Source organism: Helicoverpa zea, chromosome 4, assembly GCF_022581195.2.
Source record: "Helicoverpa zea isolate HzStark_Cry1AcR chromosome 4, ilHelZeax1.1, whole genome shotgun sequence".
NCBI lineage: Eukaryota > Metazoa > Arthropoda > Insecta > Lepidoptera > Noctuidae > Helicoverpa > Helicoverpa zea.
The window spans coordinates 5,377,469-5,394,461 of NC_061455.1; the positions used below are offsets into that span (position 1 = coordinate 5,377,469).

The following is a 16,993-nucleotide window of genomic DNA, read 5'->3' on the forward strand; positions in this document are numbered from 1 at the left end:
ACTCGCAACTCACCTTAACGTGAAACATTTTTGCGAAGTGCAATATTTCACACGTTAAGTAGCTGCATGCTATGTAAGAAAACCAAGTTATTTTAAAGAGACTGGCCATTAAGCTAGCTATCCAAAAACGCTTAGCTTGAACTACGGTAGAAAAATTCGCTATACTGAACGGATAGAATAGTTTAACCTTTGTAGATCAATTTATTTGAGCGACATTATATCATATGAAATAATTTGAATAACTTTTTATTGACACTTTTTTCAATGATGTTTTTCTTGTAATTTGACACATTTCAGTAAATGTGTCAATGTGTCAGTAAATGTCATGAACGAGGTCACTTAATATGTAATTGTAAGCATCTTTATCTTATAAGACGAGTGAAGCCAGAAAAGTATTATAGGTATCTTTGGCTCTGATAAATCAGGACTTCTTGCTAGAAACCCGCATCTTTATCTTTAGTATCCTAAACATTTTTTTTCTTATCGCGATTGCCACTTTAGGCTGTAAACCAGCCTAGTACTGGTATGTTTTCAGGCTTGACTAAGAATTTTCTCTGAAAAACCTTGCCTTAAAAAGAAAACGGAAAGTATATATATATTTTTTTTTTTTTTTTGTAAACGGTGTGCACGCTCAAAACTACTACAAAAAAGTTATCTCATCTAATATTTTAATCATTGTTTAGGAACAAAGAAATATATTCAGATGGGAACATCTTTGTAGCACGTAAGATCTAACTGCGAACTCAGGTGTCACGTTGGCAATTTCTAGACTAACGTGGGCAGTAAAAGTACCTCTCGCGTAAATATGGCGTCAAAAATTCTTCCTCAACATCGTCGACTAAAATGTACCCAAGAGACTGTGAAAGTGCAGGTAGATACCCACGTTGAATGGCAATGCTTTACCATTGACCAAAATAAAAAAGAACTGCCTTTGGGTAGTGGTCAACATATTGATAATATTTGATCAGCAACACCACCAAATACTAATACGATTCGATACGTAATTACTCACACCTATCTACTTCCCATCAATGTAGAAGTCGAAGTTTGATTAAGGCATTCTAATTCGAGCCAATTAACTGCTAGATCCAGCAGACTATGAGACGACCGATAATGGGTTGTTAACAAGCTGATAACTCGTGATTAACAAGGTGGCTACAACTCCAACTGGATTACAGCCTAGGCTCCTAATCTCAGCCAAACTTAGGACGAGGCCACGTTTCACTAAAATTAGACCTGAAATTGTTAAACTAGCGGTTTCATCCAAAATTCGCAAATTTTTCTAGTATAAAGTTTGAATCCTTTATTTTGACACTTATCCAAATATCCATAACAAAATTAATGCAATAGGCTATAACTACTGTCGTTAAAAAAGGTTTATTGATTGGTATCGTGATTGGTATTTATTTATTTTATTTATTTATTTGAATCAGGCATCTAAGGCCCATATAAATTAACATATTTAACAACTAATATCACACTAAAATGTACCCGAATACTAAGCCAAGAAGGCTTTGCTTAACAGTCTAGCCCACGACCACTGGAATTGAAATCCACGAAAGAATTTTCTTAAAAGGATTATAGCTATCTAAAACTTTTGTAAACAGTCGGTAATCAAAATAAGTGGTTACTTAAGTTAAAGTCTAGGCTAGAACATTGTTTGCGTAAGTATAGCTAAATAGTTAGTTTGTGGATGAAGTGGGAGTCGTGAGGTTAAAAGTTTTCACTCCGGTTTGCTGTTGACTTTGCAACGAATCGCAATGTGAAAAGATTGTAACTTGACGCGTGGTTCATGTTTACTTTACAAACAAAATCTTGCGTTCATAGGTTTGCGTTGTCAGTTAGTACCGTCGCGATAGAAGTGCTGAAAGATTTTTGTGTTTTAATTACCGCAAATTAAGTATGAGGAGATAATCTTATGTGTATTGATCTGGATAGCACGTTTGAAACATGCACGTGATGACATAATACATATAGTAGGTAGCAGTCGCAACATACAGTAGCAGCTGCCGCCTGCGTTAGTAGCATCTGTTGAATACCTACTAAGAATAATACTAAGAAGTTCAACTCAAGAAATATAAAGAAAGAAAATGCTTCCACATAAAAATGATAAAAAGCCAGCTAAATCCAGTAAATCTAGCATCAAAAACGCTTGCGGTAAAAGAAAGCTCGGTATAAACGTCAAATACCTCCAAACGAGATTGGAGGGAATCTCTTTACTCCACCACGAAACCATGGTAGTACTTACTAACGAAATTCAATTACCGACGACAAAGAGTAAAAATATTCTTTTCCGGGTCTGAGAGGGAATAAAATAAAATGGTGTCTAACTACGGGTAGGTATTCAATAGCGGATACGGCTGTCCGAGTCGTGACTCGTGACGGGAATTGTAGAGCATTTTTCCGATACGAGTATGAGAGTGAGTGCAATGGAATTTAATCTGGAATGAAGGGAATCATCCCGTTTATTTGACTATTGTTAGCATGTTTTACGCATATGCAATGAGCTGACAAAAAAAGGTTAACTAGTATTCATTCACACGAATTGTGGAGCTCTGTTTATTTTTCAGTTTTGTTGGCTTGTTATTTTTAGGAAATGTAAATATGAAATGTTTATACAAGCATTTTTAGAGCGCTAGTTTTGATAAAAACATTCGATGAAATAGTTTATCTAAGTACCTACCTATAATCAAAGCGGTATCCATACTGCATCATAGGAATTATTTATTTAAACAAAACGTAGCTTTTCGTGGAAAGTGGAACTGACCATTAAGTTAAATATGCGCTTAGTCTGAAAAGATTGGCCAAAAATAGCCTGCTCCATGATTCATGAATGAACTCTTAAAAAGCTAAATTAAAATAATTTATTCCAGAGCGTTCCTATTTAGTCGCATTAAAAATGTAAACTAAACTTCCCGCTTTGCTTATCCTCCTATCCTTGAGCGTAAATTAGATACTTGGAAAGGTTCAAAAGGTACAGGACTCGAAGTTTTAGTGATAGCAGCTAATTAGTGGGATTTTATGCCAGTCTGTCGTTAGTAAAAGAGTTCAGGGTACACTTGAAAAAACTGCTACATTAATGCATGGAAGCGGAGCGTACTGTGCTAAGAACATTACACGGGTAGTTGCAGTGTTTGCAGCAAAACAACTGCTCTCACGGCCATTAAGTGAGAGTTCAAATTCTCTGTGTTAGAACAATCTTTGTTTTATAAAAGTTAAACGCTAAATCTTTTGAGTTTCTACACTTAATCTGACGAGTTAGTCGTTTTATTAAAGTTGTTATCTTTGGAGCTTTGATATATTTACCTACATAAGATTGAAGAAAGGGAAAATAAACTGATCTCTCGCGACAACACGTTTTCATAATGAACATTCTCCACGCTTAGAAAAAGCATCTAACCGTGTAAAAGTAGCTAGAAATTCCGAAGCAGAAAAGCTGGCGACACGGATTTTTAGTGTTCACAAATCTCCAACGTATCTTGATTCACGGAACCTAGAATAAGACGACGAAAATATAAACGAGACACTCTTTAAAGAAAGTGTTCAAGAAAATGTGCTAGTTCATGTTTTTACGCGAGAGTAGCATCAAGGTGAAGCAAAAACTCAGTGAAGTGTTAATGTGGTAGGTTACGGTAGCCTTCGCAGATAATGGAGGGTTAACGTGGAGAATCTGACTATAAATTTAGGTTATGACTGTACCTACCTGTGTAAGGGATTGATATAGTAACCATGTATGCTTCATAAGGTATCCTAATAATACAAATAATCTTCTTACTCGTGTTTGAGAAGCAAGCTCCGTGCCGAAAAGCTTTCTACCGAGTTGTGTAGTTCACAAACAATCTCATGAAGTACGTCAGAACAAATGAGCCAAAACGTGTTAAATGTCTATCATCGGCCGCAAGACGACGTTGAATAATTCTTGGTCCCCGGCAATCAATCAGGGGATTAATTCTAGACAAGTTTAATGTCAAAGATATTAATAAAACTCCCGGATTATGCGCTAATTCACGATCACCAGATAAATGTGTCAAAATAGATTAAAATCATTTAGTTTGTTTTATGTTCGGGACGTTCTGTAGGTCAAAGGTTAGCGTTATATTTGTACAATCTATTTCACTATTGTAAATAATTGAGCTATTGTTTATTTGTGCAGTTATATAATAGTGTGATAAATGTTTTGATGAAAACCTGAGTGTATTTAAAGCTAAAGAGTTGCAACTGTAACAGAACTTACTGAAATAGCAAAAGTTCGTTCGTACTTGTCCTAATGGATGTTTCATACTTCAATTCCAAGCAAACTAAGTGAGCTCTCAAATAGTTGATACAAATATCATTCAATGTCTGACCTGTTTATATTATTATACTGGAAAGGTACAGAAAATCGGTGTCGAGCAGACAGCTCAGTGGAATGGGAGTGCTTTTATTTTCGTCTGAAAAATATTTGCGAAACAAGTTGTTGCTGTTAAGATATTGAACCTAGGAGCTTTCTCAAAGATGCTTTTACTAGTCTACGAATGCATTGCCCGTGACAATAAGGCAGGCTCAATCTCTAGCAATCTTCAAGAACCTGGTGAAAAAGCACTACCTTTCCAATTTATAATCCAGTAAAATACCATATTGTTGCGGAGTAGGTATCACTAAGTTTAATTGGCAACTTTCAATATATATTATATATATACATATTTGTGCTATTTTATATATATATATTTATTTTATTTATTATATATATATGTATATTTATTTATTTATTTTTTATTTGTCTATTTTTAGGTATTAATATTATACATAGTACACCAAAAACTACCTACAATACAGTTATTTCTTTTTTATTCTCAATCCATCCAAAGGTTGTCTGTAAGAGATCGCTTTTAGCGATAAGACCGCCCATTGTGTCACCGACTTTTAAATCTGTAGATCAGTGTTTTGTTGTTATTTTTGTTTTTAAAATTGGTGTACATAATAAAGAGTATATCTATCTATCTACGTAATATACGTAGTAGTGCGGGTTACATTACAATAATTAATCATGTTGTGAACACAATGCCGTCCGCGCCATCGTTGATTGATTAATATTAAGTGCTTTGACGACCTATCAATATCTAATTGATAGATTTAGAGCGATGGATTACATCAAGAAAAATGTTATGTATCGCTATTTTCGATCAACAATACAATTTGTACGAAATAAACTTGCAATTCGTAAACAGGTTAATTCGACAAATTGGAACCCTAACTCTGAAAGGAAACCCCGATAGCTAGAAACTTTACTAAACTAGCAATAATAAAGTTTAGTATATCTCAAAGTTATCATATTAATTTCACAAGCGATTAGTTACTGAAACCGGGCTTTATTTCACAGGACCTGGTTACAGGTGGGGCAATAAATTACTCCCCAAGTCCCTTGTCCCTTCCCGTTAATGGGAAAACACATTCAATTTGTATATATATTTTTCATTTTTTTAGAAAGATTCCGTCCCTTTACCTGTTATGCCCCCGGCTTTGTTTGTATGGAACTTAATCTAACTTGTTTCTACGGAAGGTATAATTTTGCTTTCCAACAAAATATAGTTTTATTTTTTGAGGAAAACGGGGCTTAGCAGGAGAGTAAAACTAAATCGTAAATCTTTTGCCGTAATACCTTCTGTGACCGAGTGTGGCCCATGTAATAAATTTTGTTTGATACTTATAATATGATACTCTTTTGTTCAGCTCAATTGTCTCTAGCTAAAAGTTGCAGAACTGCGAGAGGGGTTTTAATTTATAAGAAGTTAAGTTTGGAAAGTAATTCTCGTCACGTACCTAAGTGACTTTGAATAATTTGTCCGTATTCGGAGTCGTTATTTAAAACCGAACTTTCGAGACTATATTTTTTGGTTCGTCTGTTCTATAGATCTGTTGCCCATCGAGGGTCTCATTTGTAATGAATCGCAAGTAATGTTTACACGTTAAGAACCAAAAGGAAACTTTCCGCAGATAATGGAATGAAAAGTGGCAAAATAAGTCAAGGCTGTCCTTTTATTCCGTACTAGCCGTTTTCCTGCGGTTTCACCCGCGTCCCATGGTAACTACTACCCGTACCGGGATAAAATATAGCCTATGTTACTTGTGGATAATGTAGCTTTCGAATGGTGAAAGAATTTTAAAAACGGTCCAGTAGTTTTTGAGCCTATTCATTACAACCAAACAAACAAACAAAGTTTTCCTCTTTATAATATTAGTATAAATAAAAAGTAATCGGTATCTTCACTAGACAGGCTTGTATGAATAGATGAATAAATCGAAGTTGCCCTCCGCAAGTAAATGAGTTTCCACATCCTTCGCGTTATCGCGAAGAGACACAAATTAAGGTCATATGGGCGCCACTATTATCTTGAAAGTTCGAATAGAATACGCGTTTCAACGAAATAGAGGCTTAGAACTAAAGTCCCTAAAACTATATGTTAACTATTTTGTATGTAACTACCCTGCCCGCAGCCTTATTGTTTTAGTTCCACAGTTTGTTGATCGAGGAAAAGAACTTCTGTTAACGGGCTCCCTCGTTTTCCATCCATATTTAATTACCTAACACACAAAACAAAATTGACACAACAATACATTTATTAAAAAAAACATTTAATAATCAAATTGGATAGCGTTCTCCAAATGCGCATTTTTGGGTTTTCCGATTCCATTTCAAATTCGATTTTTTTGTAGCAATTAACATCCTGTATCGAGATAAATCGAATGACGCGTCATTTGGCCGAATTGGTTTTGGAGCTTGCGCCAGAATTTACAAATATGTGCGTGTAAACATGCGTTACTATGTACCTACAGGAAAAACGTACCTAACCTTTTGGTTTCGTGAAGCGGTACAAATACAATTTATGGGGTATTTGAAAGATATCCATTACAGTATAAAACGTACGTATATAGTCAGCTTTTGAACCATGAATATTCCGTTAACTAGCTACTGGCTACCCGGGCTTATAGACAAAAGGCATCAGTTTTCACGCACTACGCTACAATAGAGAAAATAACTGATAGAGGCATCAAAATATGATACCCACACTTCAGGCTTTTAGGCTTACGTTTTGAATATGTGTTCCAGTTACTATCTATATCGTCTTTGTGTACACAAAGCAATAATTTTATTAACATAATATTGTTCTAGTATCTAATGACTAAATCGAATAACTCCACTTAACAGTGCTTGCACTGTTTAGCGAACGATAAATTCCGTAATACCTAATAGTTTGCCAACCGAATATAGATTAGACGGAGCCCTATACTAACTAGATACTTGTTAGAATAGTCAACTGGTTTGTTCGCTTTTTCACACTTCCACACTTTTCAGAACTTACTCTCCTTGCCAGTAGTTATTTGTGACTTTTTAAAGTTGTGATATTTCTTGATACATCGTTGTTACGACTTTCTAGCTCTGTAGTAAAGCATCATGAATAAACCGCCTTGAGCAAACTTATTGCGCTATGCTTGTACCTTCTGTGTATAAGAAGAGTCGAGCTTTGTAGTGAAGTATGAAATTAAACATGGTTGTTGTTGTATATTATGGAAAAAGACACTGCGTGAGCGTAGATATCTAAATGAAAGCATGACCTTTAAATAATGCCATAATTATGGCATTAATTAAAGGCAGGATAATTATCCTTACATTATGAAAGGTCACCAATAAATTATTTATCAAGTTCAGCTTCCTATTTAAGTATGACACATAAAGGAAACCACTGAATAACTGAACATATTTACAAACATGCATGTTATGTACACTAGTGGACGCTAAAGTTGACCCACATGAATATGGGTTAAACAAATGTCCCTAGAGTATGAATAAAAGATAACAAACAAACTGAGTACATGCACACTGCAAACTTTTAGTCGGCCGATAGTTTGTTTGGGCTCATAAATGAGTATGAAGATGAATGAACTCACGTTACAGACGTTAAAGGTAGAATTCCGTGGGTCGCGGCTGTCGCAGCCGCGCGCGGCCTACGACAGTCGTCGGCCGCACGCGACAATAGTCAACCTATGAAAATGTATGGCACCGCTGCCGAGGTCCGCGACAGTCGCACGCGACCGACGAATTTCGTAAGCCGCGCGCGGCATTGTCTTGAAATTAGTCGATTTTGTTCGTCCGTTCCCTCTAGTCGAAGTGCTAATTGATATCCTTGAAGAAGAGGAGGATGACGTGTTGCTGTGGCTCTATTATGAAAATAGATTACCAATCGACCCTATCTTTAAAAAGTAGAAATAAAGAAGGATACTATCAAATACTGATTCAAAAGCATTTGTATTGTAATGAAAACAAAAGGAAGTTTTGCCGACTAAATAAAAAACAATTAAATTCTGGTTTTACTAAGATTCTTTAGATGTTATTAAGCGCTAGACCATGTTGAGATGCATACGGCCGCGAGCGGCTCACGAAATTCGTCGGCCGCGCGCGACTGTCGCGGACCTCAGCAGCGGTGCCATACATTTTCATAGGTTGACCATTGTAGCGCGCGGCCGACGACTGTCGTCGTAGGCCGCGCGCGGCTGCGACAGCCGCGACTCATGGAATTCCACCTTAAGTATCTGGCCGGTATCGGGCTAACTGAAAAGATAAGTATTAAGATTTTCTTTAAAAATAATTCCAACCTAATTGCTAAACGGTCGGCCGACTATTTAGTCTGCAGTATGCAGGACTAACCTTTTATACTAGCAAACAATTTAGCGCTATGTACACTAAACACAAAATATTTGCATGTTTTGCAAACTAAGTGGATCATCAAATTATTAATTATTCTATTCAATACTGGAGTGATCTATATCTATACATATAATAAATCTGTAGAAAGTGATTGTTTGTTCGGGATTCACGTAAAATCTACGAATTTAATGCAGACAATGCTTATATACAAAAGTTCTACGTAACTTGGGGTATTACTTAGGCTTTGTTTCATCGAAATCGGTTCACTCTATCAAAAGATATGATTAATTTAGTGAATTCAAGATGTAAAATATTACGACACGCAATCTGTTTGACAAAACAGTACATGTTAAAATAGCTCCATCTGTGGTAAATAAAATACATCAAGAAGCGAGGTGGTAAATAACAATGAATTACCATTTACATTCTTTATATACTATTATTTCAATAGATGGAGTTGTGTATTTTCCGTAATTCACCATATTTTAACACGTAGTGTAATTTTTCGATAGACATTTCAATAGTGTTTGTCAGTTTGCCGTGCCACATCAAAATCCAACTATAATTATTACCTTGATGAAAGGAAAATTAATAGATCTCAGCCAAATTTAAAACGGTGCCATCTAAATTATTTTTTGAACATTATGTCAAAAATGATGACTTTAGTGGAACAATTAATTATAATTTAAAGTTACAGATGGAGTTCATATCAGGATTTTTTCATAAACATAGTTTAGCTTATCTTCCACTAATGTGGTGGCCTTAAACAAATTACTTTGAGTGAGTAGTATTATTTTTTCTGATGCAAAATATGAAAACTTAATCCTAGAAGAAATCAGGATCTATCTCTCGCAAGCGCTGCTAAGCCTGAGGTAATGTAGGCTTCTGTAGCTTTAAAAACCAGCCCAGATACAAAGTGCAGATAAGTAATGGGAGCTGCCTTATCGCGTCTGAAAACGTACAAAATACGCGTCGCATACCAGAGACATGCTTACTTTCAACTTCCGATCGCAATTAATACACTGTTCACGATTACGAACAGTCTCAGTTAGACCCGAGCCAAGTCTAAAAAAACACCTTTTATATAAAACTACGTTTGATATCATTCAATTACAAAGACAGAATTGTTCTCTGTTGCAAATCCTATCCACCTATATCCTATCCTAATCCAGAATGTATTGCAGGTGTGCATTGCACAAAAACCAATGGTATCCTATTCGAGAAGTCAAAAGAGTTGACCTGCCAACGTCAGCTTCTGTGTTAAGCAAGTGTTCTTAATAGTACCATCAGAATTACATTCATCGTTGAATGAGGTGAATAAATTTTCAGAAACCACAATAACAGTAGGAGCCAAAGCGTATTATCGCTTCATAGAGCCCTGATTGGCCCCAGGTGACCAAGTCAGGTCTGATTTGTTCGTTCATCAGATCAGAAAGTGTTTCGGTGGATACTTACTGTCGTCCTGTTTACGTGTGACACAAAATATGGTATATAAACGTCCTCCGCAAGAGCGAAATTTTCCCAGTGTGCGGTAGTGACGCACAGTATACAACACTTATGTTTCTTTTGATTTGCTGGCTCCACCAAGAAATGACAAATTGCGAGCGTACATTTTGAAAATCTTGGCAAAACTGCAGGTTTCAAGTACGAACACATGAAGTGGACTCTCTCAGATACGTACATTTTGCCTATTCGTGAACTAATGCAAACATTTCGGTGGAGTCCCGGCTTAGGCCACCACATTAGGCGTGCGCGGTCCTCGGGCGTGTGAGTAGCGCGGGCGCCGCGCGTGCGTCGCGAGCGCGTTGCGTGAGCGTCGCGTTTTGCTGCCCTGCGGCATTTGTAGCGCGCTCGCGGCGCGCACGCGCCGCTCTCCTTGACGTTTAACTGCTAAGGCGTTTAGCGGGCGGCGGGGATAGCGGGCGAAGGGGTAAGAACGCAACTCGAGCGCCGCGTGTTCGCCTCGAGCGCGTCGCTTGCACTCTTCACACATGCCGCAGGGCAGCAAAACGCGATGTTCACGCAGCGCGCTCGCGACGCCCGCGCTACTCACACGCCCGAGGATCGCGCACGCCTAATGTGGGGTCAGCCTTACCATAGTGAGTAAGTGAAACTATCCTACCCTATGCGCCTGCTGATGATGATGACTCATTTCATCATCCATCCAGCTATTCCCCAACTATGTTGGTGTTGGCTTCCAGTCGCCGAATCTGTTCGAGTACCAATATTTTGCTTGGAGCGACTACCTATCTGATCTCTTCAATCCAGTCACATTACAAGACATTATCCATGGTAAGACTGACAGACTTTCTGGCTTCTGATTAGTCACAGCAGCTGCAGAAAATGTACAAATGACAGCTTTGTCAGACTCAAAGCATATAGACATAGATTATAGCTGTTTCCTGTGAAAATTACTTACGCACTATACGTAATAATTTTCCAAATTGGCTGACTAGATCCAGAGATATTCACAACGTCACAAACTTTACTTCTTTTGTTTAGATAAATGGTCACATCCACAACACAACCTTGATCATTGAATCTATGCGACTGCTAAGTGCTAATCCTAATTATACTGTCACGTGAAAGAATGCACCTACGGGATAAGTAGTATTTTGACGATTCTATATTGCCCACGCAGACGAAGTTGCGGGCAACAGCTAGTTAATTTAATAATTTTCATTATGAATTTTGCAGTCTATTAGTTGTTTATACTTTACATCGTTGAAACTGAAATCCTAATAGTTTGCAGCTGTTATGGCTGACAATTTAATTATTAGCTAAATTAATATTTGTGTACCTATTAACGAAATGCTTTTATCATGTTAGGCATTGTTTCAATCAAATTGCTAAAATAGTAAAAGTATCATTCACTTTTTATTTTCATGCGCATGTAACCTTAAAATCCCGGAAGTTCAACTTATTACCTACAATAACCGTCAGTTGCACAAAGGTCCATTAAAGTTAAAGCTTCTTTAGTCTATTGCTGAATCTTTCTTCGTCAACAAGATAAACAGTGTTAGCAATAGATAATAATAAAGCTTTAATTTTAATGGTCATTTTAATTTCAACTGACGGTCAATGCCTTGTACGTAAACTTTAAAATAACCATTTCATTATTTCATGAATTTAGTAGTTTTCCTACAACATAAAATATCAGTTGCAACACAGAAACCTCGTACTTTTTTGTTCTCAGCGAAATAATTAGCGTGTGTTCACTATGTTTATGTTGAACACGCTACAAAAATGCGGTGTCCCTCAGTTACGAGCTAACATAGTTTGAGTATTTAAGTGAACTACATTTTTTCTTACTTTATACACGAGTAAAAAATATACATTGTTGAGTTCTCTAACTAGGAAATTGTTAAAAATAGATACCGGTTAATATTATAGGCAACGGCTAACTTTGAAAAGACAATGTGGGTAGAAACCATAAAAACTTAATAACCCAATTTATGACATCCATAACTTTTAAAAACTAGGATACAATTTTCTTTCAGTTTAATTGCTGTGGGCGAGTTATTCATCATCCTCCGAGCCTTTTTCCCAAACTATGTTGGGGTCGGCTTCCAGTTTAACCGGATTCAGCTGAGTACCAGTGCTTTACAAGAAGCGACTGCCTATTTGACCTCCTCAACCCAGTTACCCGGGCAACCCGATACCCCTTGGTTAGACTGGTGTCAGACTTACTGGCTTCTGACTACCCGTAACGACTGCCAAGGATGTTCAATGACAGCCGGGACCTACAGTTTAACGTGCCATCCGAAACACAGTCATTGGTGTCTAAGATATACTTATAAAGTACATACAAACTTAGAAAAGTTGCATTGGTACTTGCCTGACCTGGGATCGAACCCGCGCCCTCATACTCGAGAGGTCGGTTCTTTGCCCACTAGGCCACCACGACTTTGTGGGCGAGTTATTCCAAAAATAATACATATCTGCCTACACATTTTTTACGCATGATCGAACTTCTAACTAGATTTGATGTTTGCTTTCTATTTATGTTGAAATGAATAACGCTCACAATAACACAATAATCGCTTACCATATGGAGAAGCACCTACACTAAGCTGACATATAATGACCTTTAGAAAAACCATTTTAAAACTCAATCGTTTGTATCAAGAAAACCTTGACCTTAAAACTCAATTGGTGAAGGAAAAACATGAGTGAGGTGTAGTCAGTAAAATTGTAACTGAGTTTACAGAAACATACAAAACTACCCATAAAAACAACATTTGTTATTACCAGATGAAATACTTGTTAACTAAAGTCATAACCCAATTGCATAAACAAAATTATTTTCATACTTTTTGATGCAGTTCCCCGTCCAACTTTATGCATACGAGTGTCGTATTTTAAAACTCATTACTTTCTTTGCTTTGCACATGTTCGATATAGCAGTAGTTTGGGATGTTTCAAATATTCCGTCCACTCAAAAATATTTTTCTGCTACCCAATTTGCAGTTTGATTTTGCTAGAATTTTTGTACACTGACTATTTTATTTTTACCAGAGGCTTGACATTTATTAAAAATACTTAGCTCTTTGACAATTGGTTAATTATCAATCTAATAATATTATAGTTCGGCCATTCAGAGAATGCGTTCCTGACACGTCGCGATTGAACTGACGACGTAACTACATTCATTGATTATTGATATAATAATGTTGTTTTAATGCTCCTCAATTGTTAAAACGGTAAACAACCAGCAAAAATATTTTTATCGTAACTGCAACGCCATTGCAAAGTTACGTCGTCAGTTCAATCGCGACGTGTCAGGAACGCATTCTCTGAATGGCCGAACTATAACGAAAAACATTTATTTAGGTATTGACATGTGACAGATTCATTATTATGCCCAGCGATACAATGGGCACTATCCAGTATCCATACAACAGTTTATTACCACAATTAAATTCATAATTAATACTAAGAGTAAACTAATTAGAACATTAATAACAGTTTCCATGAAACAATGCACGTACGAATTGAATGCGGGCGTGTTTGCGACATGTGTGTGTCCTATTTAGAACGCAGTGACGTCACTATTCCCTATTTATTCGACACACTCATGGAGAACAAAATGACTAGCGGAGGTGCCATAACGAGAAATCTCCTAAGAAAGAAGCGCGCCGAAATGTGGGTGCGCGGGGACAAGATACGTTACTGTGCCGCCCTTCCACGCCTTCTTTGGACCCGACAATTTATTGTAATACGAAAAAATTGTTGACAGAACAACCCGAACGCCTTGTTAGTTCACTTGTATCTGATCGTTTAGGTCGTGCCCACAATACGAATTTGACCTAGATGAGGGCATCTCCGCTCATCTTTCCTTACTCCGTGGACACACTATGTTTGAAGGCCGTGTTCACCCCACGCTTTCATGCCCTACTGATATTCGCGTGACCAACTCATTAATATAAGATAACCACCAAAACCCAAAACCGCTAAAGTACTGTTAGTTTTGCTAGTAGGTTATAATACAAGCTATTTACTGAACAAACATTTAGTTTATACAGCCATTGTTGTTTATGAAGAGAATCTATTACGTATGTCAATCTTCTGTGGCTTTGAAAGTAATAATTGCAGATGTCTTACTAAAAGGTGTATATCCCTCCCAATTTAGCGATACATGACAGGGCAACGTTAAAAGGAAACTTGCTTCACGGCAAAGTAAGGCTTCTCTTTATCCCCAATAGATAGGGATTCCTGTGAAGTGCCACGTGAAGAAATCATTACGTTTTTGTTATATTGTCACACCTTTACTGGTAAGGAAAAATTGTTAATGGTTTGTGGGCATTTGGACAAAAACAAAGACACCATTATGGGATAAGACAGCTTCATATAAAGGATATTTATAAAATGACGTTGATTTTAGAAATAAATAGTAGATAGTTTTGTTTACCTAGTACGGCAATAATGATTAGTTTATACCGTTAAATTCTTTGCTCATGATCATTAATGCAATAACTATTGATCTTATTACTATGACACAATCATATTATACGAACACAGTCAGTAATAATTACAATAGTAAACCAGTTATTTGTTTCCAATTTAATAAAGAATGTAAATGAATAAAGCAACATTTATAAATAATATTTCGAAAATAACCATTTATTATCATATCACAGCAGTGGGTTTTTCATCAGCGACCTGAATCTGGGAATCTAATTTCGCGCCGACATTTTGACACCGGAGATAGAGGTAACACCCAAAATAAGCGATTTAATAACTTGTTAAAATATTTATGAATATGCCCATGTATTTTATGATACCTACTAGGTGAGGCTCGTTTTTAAATATAACTGACAGTTTTGCTCAGTTAATTATAACTGGCAAGACTAAATGTGGGTTACTCTATGTGTGCGGTATATAGAATGCTCTGGCGATACCCATGCCTCCGACTTTTGTCGTGGGTTGCATTTTGTAATTATAACTATAACCGGCCATCAAACTGCTACCCATTGATTTATTTTGCGACGCGGCTAATCGCTGTAGTTAGGTACATATAGTGCAGCCCACCCTTTCTATGTCCAAAGGTAGGTTTTCATCTTCTTGTTTTGGGAAGCATCCATGCCTGATCTATTTCGATTGTATCAATTTGAAGATCAATCAGAATATAAACTTTTGTACCGTCTTATAAAATAGAAATGTCAAATTAAAATACCTACATAATAATCTAGTCTAAATTGCCATTCCTGGCAAGGTTGAATGTAGTTTAGGGAAAATAATATACGAGTAGGTAATTTAGATTTCACCCAAAGTGTGGGGTACCTGTAATACAAAACAAATACCTTTGAAACAGCTCCTGCCTGTTTTTATGAAGCTATTTTCATTCCCTATATTATGTTTGTATATCGCTAGGGCCTGTTTATTTGCTCTCAGTATATAAATTAAGGACCATCGAGCGTTTATTATGTGTGGTAGTTTCCTTGTACAGTCACCCACACAAGTTTATATTGTCACTTCTTTATCAGGTTAACTGTTTGAATAATATGTGCCAAATATAAAAAAAACCTCTTTACACTTATAATTGTCTTCAAACCATTCCTCTTTTAATTTAATTAAGTAAATAACTAAATTTATCCTTTCTTCCTATGTAGTCATTCCTCCCACTCTTATTACTTTAATTGTATTTTTATTTGAAAGAATCTGAAAACTTTCCGTAGTGACAGTACACATACCTACACAATAAACATTTTCCTGAACTTAGAACGAAAATAGAAGAAATAGACAGGTAATATGTTACAACGGAATGAATAAAATAGTTATACATAAGACGCCTTCCTATTTCGTAAAGTTTTCATTGTCATTTAAATCAGTAATAGAGCATTTGAGACCTGTTATTTACTGCCTATTTTTAACCGACTTCCCAAAAAGGAGGAGGTTCTCAATTCGGCCGGTATGTTTTTTTTATCTACAATTTTCTTTGGAAATGTAGCTGAAAAATTAGACTTGTTTCCTAATTGGCTAGCTATCCGACAACGCGATTCCGAAGCGCAAAAATGTTTCAGTAGCGCAATGAAATGTCAGCTTCAATTAGGATACTCTCATTCTGTGATACTCTTAAAAATGTTTAGACTTCTATTAAATACAATTGAATCTAATACTATTTACCCTTATGCCTGTACTTTATTAATAGTTATACTAAGACCATTTAGTACTTAGTTTTCGGCCACTCCATTATTTCGAAATCTAAGACCTTTTAAAGCAAATTACTTATAAAAAATAAATTATTAACTCCCTGTCTATTTTATCCCCTAACCAAATAACAATATATTTTTTCAAAATTTCACTCAAGCATAAAAAAATAACAACACAAAATCCCATTGTACTCGTAATAAAATATTAGTATGACAAAATTACTAATTCGGTAGTAGGTAACTCGGCTATAATACGCACCCGAAACACGAGGCGTGCAAATTTCCTGTCTAGTATAATGGTTTTCACCTTAATTCATGGCCTCGGACACAGAGGAACGAAAAATCAGCGGAGATGCCATAAGGTAGGTAGGTCAGGCGCCTTCTAGGTCAAATACATACAGTGACCAAAACGTTTAGCTACGAGTGAAATAACGAGTGCGTTAGGGTTATTTGATACATCTGTCGAAGATTATAGGGTTTACAAAAAATGGGCGGGTTCCAAAGAATTGCGTAGCCAGGAACATTCCTCGTTCCCCAAACGCCCGCATTTTGGCAACGCAACTTAGGTGATCTTCCGTTATGCCATCTCCGGTCGTCATATTGGTTCTCCATGGCCTCGAAGCTGTTACAACCGCAAGCGTGCGACTTAATGAATATT

General features: G+C 36.6%; 1 protein-coding gene across 1 annotated transcript in view; it reads left to right on the forward strand.

The window, feature by feature from the left end:
- LOC124629907 (neural cell adhesion molecule 2-like) overlaps positions 1 to 16,993 on the forward strand; it is a 127,031-nt gene that overhangs the window by 52,895 nt on the left and 57,143 nt on the right. The gene's annotated exons all lie outside the window — the stretch shown is intronic.